Source organism: Geospiza fortis, unplaced genomic scaffold (assembly GCF_000277835.1).
Source record: "Geospiza fortis unplaced genomic scaffold, GeoFor_1.0 scaffold130, whole genome shotgun sequence".
Taxonomy (NCBI): domain Eukaryota; kingdom Metazoa; phylum Chordata; class Aves; order Passeriformes; family Thraupidae; genus Geospiza; species Geospiza fortis.
Window position 1 is genome coordinate 785,209 of NW_005054300.1, and position 4,282 is coordinate 789,490.

Genomic DNA, 4,282 nt, shown 5'->3' on the forward strand with positions numbered 1-4,282 from the left:
GGAATGACAGTGCTCACCGTCAGGGACATGTGCTCTGTGATCTGACAGACTTTTCCTGTCTTTGACTCCTCTGATCCTGTGATTTGGCTAGCCTGTGGGTACACTGTGCACTTACCTGAAGATGCGCAAGGAGCTGTGGGATGCCATCACACTGTCAAGACCCTTCAGGAAATTCCAGGGCAGAAGACTTTCAGGAAATGTCACCACATCATCATCCATTTCATGCTGCTGACTTTGTGGTGCTGCTTCCTGCAGCCATCTCATCCTGTTATGGAACAACAGAAAGGGTAAAAGAGGTGAAATATGAACAGTAAAAGCACCATTATCTGGTTTTCTAGCTATCAAGAGCCCAGAGTGAGCACCAGGAATTCAAATGCCTCTTCAATCACCTACCTGACTCAGAAAGCTCAGTAAGTGGTAGTGGTAGGAGACTTTGTAGACCACTAAATCAAACCAGAAAACAGGACATGATTCTCCTTAAGATCTCTCTGGAACACAGCAAGGGGAACAATTGCACTGTTAGGGGGTCCTCCGTTTGGGAGGTATATGCTAGAGGTTTCATGCAGCTGTTAAATAAAGCATTACTTGGATTTCTTGACAAAATATGACAGAGAGGAAAAGAATTATAAAGGATAATTCCTTTTATAAGAAATGTACAGATTCAGTGCAGCATTCCTGACTGCCAGGAGTTAATTAGTTACAACCATGAAAGATGGTGGTCACTAGACACCCACAGTTGCACCAAATAATATAAACAGGAGAGTCCAAGCAAGAAACATATGCAGTTGGCTCAAAAGAGCCAATTAATCAAAATAAATTGAAAGGAATAAGAAAAAAGACTGAAAAATGCAAATGAAGATTAGAGGTACTTTATAATGAATTTCTTAAGCAAGATAATTATGGAATTGCTGTTAAGTTTAATTCACATACTGTTTCGATTGAAATACTGGTATTTGCAAAACTGATAAGGCACAGGATGAATGGGTGAAGAGCTGGCTACTTGGCAGATCTCCAAAATACACTTGTCAACACAGAGTCATCACTGAATGGGATTTCTCCTTAACAAATTTTTGCAATGACTAGTACTGGTCTGTCTGCAGCTAGCTGATGTTTTCTTGAGTGGATTCAGTTAGTAAACATCAATAGCCTCATGCATATGAATCAGGCTCAGTGAAAATTATGTCCACATTAGAACATCTCTGCAAATTGTTTTTCGAAATTTTGCTCTCTTTGAAGACATTTCTGACCTGCTCTCTCAAAGTGTTTGCTGATTAGGTATGGAGGAACAGAGATCCTGACAGGGGCCAAATGAGAATGCTGATGATACCAGGGTGGCACTTGCAACACAACCTCTTGGCAAGGTGGGAAGAATTCTAAGAAGAGGTGTTCTGATACACCCTGAAGCAAAATTACCTAAATGGGAAAGCCTGCCCTTCAGGACTCTCTGTCTCTGATGAGTACTGAGGCATCCTGGCAGATCAGCTGAAATTTTGCTGATTTTTAGATACAAGAACTTCTAGTTTGGCTAAACTTAGGTGGGGTGATTCTCACCCTCCTGGTAAAGAAAAGAATAAGCAGGTTATAGAATACACCACAGGCAAGCATATGCTAGACTGTGGGATGTGGTTGTCATGTTAAAAAAAGACATTATGAAATTGGAGGAAGCTCAGAGAAGCACCACAGAAATGATTTACTGACTGTAGATAATGTTTGACAGTGCAAAACCTAAAGATCTCACACTGTTTAATTTATCAAAAAGAAGATTAAAAGGTTACTTCATTGCAAGCATTATCTCATAGGAACGCCACGTACTGAAATGTTCTTTAATCTAGCAAGAATGGCACAAATATTTAACATTGAGGGTGATTAGCCACTAGAATGAGCCACCGAGGGAAGAGGTGGAGTCTCTCTCTCCTGATGTCTTCAAGTCAGGTCTGAACACTTTTCAGGCAGATGTGCTTTAATCAAACAAAAGCTATGCTCTAGTCAGATGCACATTACTGGGTTGAATGCAGGGAAAAATGAGTGAAAAAATGATGCACTCCTGGCCTCAAAAATCTACAAATCTGTGAATGCCAAATTTAATTTGAATATACTTGTGGGAATCAAAGTGTTCAAACTGTGCTCCACTTTAAGAGAGAGGAATCCCAGGGGAGTAGGTGGAGACGTGCTCCCAGTGTTTATGAACACCAACTACCTCTAAAATCTCAGTGTCTCACTCAGTATCTCATCCAAAACTGGCACTGTTTCCTTTCACCACCCAGCTATGGGCACTGCTGCAGAAAGGACTAAACCGGTCTGATTTTCTTGGGGGGTGGGCTCTACCCAAGTCAGAGGGGTTTAGCACTTATGGATGTGAATTTAGACAACATTTCAGGAGTGATTTCAATAGCATCCGAAAGACGTGTAGGAAAACCACTCCTCACTTCCAGCTGTGGCTGTGCTCCTAGATGGGAGCAGAGCTTTCAAAATTCCTGTTTTCTGGCATCACCTTTCCTTTGCCTCTGTTCTTTCAGCTGCAAAATAATCACATTTCCTGGACTGGGCAGCTGAAAGGATTAACATTAGAGTGTTAGTTTTCAACCCGGGGGTCTGCAGACCTCTGGGGAGCTCTGTGGTCTACTTCTAAGTTGTCTGTGAGAGGTGGCTAAGAAAAACAAGTCCGTTTATGCTGTACAGCACTTTAAGAATGTGCATTTCAAAAGGGATGTACTCCTCTGGAAAACACTTCATGGTTCACAAGTCAAAAAAGGTGAAAGGCACAGAAAGAGAAAGTGAGAACCAGGCCATAAGTGGCCGGTGATTTGCGCTCGGTTTCCCTGAGGGGCAGCCGGGGTTTGTTCAGCATCATTTGCGGGGAAGGCGAGGAGCCCCCGGCTGCATCCCATCCGCGCAGGGGAACATGGCCTCCTCTCCGGCGTGGCCAGAAGCAAGTGCAAACAATGGGAATAAGCAAAAAAAGGCCGTAGGAAGCAATTGAATCTGAAGTTCCCGGCTCCCTGACTGCAGCCGCCAGGCGCGCTCCATCATCGCCCGCTCACTGGGGTGAGCAGGGCGGCTCGAAGGATGCCGATCCCTCTCCCAGCATCCTCCGACAGCAAATCGTTCGGGATCACTTCTGATCTTTGTCTCAAGCCTCTGTCGCTTTCACCTGTTCCCGTGGGTCTGAAGCATTTTTTTGTCAAGCAAGTTTTTGTCTCCCTGAACTCTCAGACTCCCAGCCCTGACACAGACACAGAAACACTATTCAAAAGGTGAAAGTTTACAGCATGGAATGACAATGCCAGCTGCTCTCTTGGTGACAAGTTCCACTTCTGATGGAGGAGGGATGGGAAGGTGAGGAGGAGGAGCCCGGATCCCTGGTGCGGTCCGGAGGTGTCTGTGTGTCCGGGCGGCCTGGGAAACACCTCTGAGTGTGAGAGGGACGGGGACGCCGCACCTGGGCATGCAGCACCTGCCGGGGCTCGGGCGAGAGCCTCCCTCCTGCCTCTGCTCTCTGAATTGTCACTGGGAATGCGAGCCCTCCGTGGCTGCTTCAGGCTATAATCAAATGGAAAGGGCATAAGAGAATAGGGTGCAATAAGGGAAAGACATTCAAACTGCATCATTTGGGGCTTTGCTGCTCCCTCTAACATTAACTTTTGTCATGGGCACCAAAGTGTGGCTCATTTACAGCTGGAAGAAGACTTTTATACTACACATGCTTTTTAAGGCATTTTGGACTATTTCTTTTACTATGTTGGTTTTTTTTTTTTATCTTTGCCAAAAAGCCTCTAAAATCAGACTAGCTATACACATTTACAAGAGACATTCATCTCCCTTTTTAATCTTGGAATCGTAGTTCTTCTTTAATCTTAATACTCCAGCTTTGCATTTGAGCTTTGTTTTTGCATACAGAGTTTAAGCAAACAGTCAAGATATCAAAAGCACAGAAGCTCTAAGAACTGAGAAGGTAAATAAGAAACATATATCATAATACCCAGGCATGACACTGGACCTTTTGAAATACCATTCTGCTCAAGGAGGTTTCACAGCACAGTTTCATTGACTTCTGACTCCAAAATCTTTCATCATTTTGACATTATCAACTAAATAATAAAACAGGCCCTTTTTATTTGTTTGCTTTGTTTAGATACATAATTTATGATTTTATCAATAAAGGGTTATTTTTTTAACAAGCCATAGCCTCAGAAAGCTTTGTGCTGGCTTTTTTAAAGCATCAATGGCACTAAGATGTATCTATGTAGTACAATCACAGACCTGCCTTTCATATGTGTTGTAT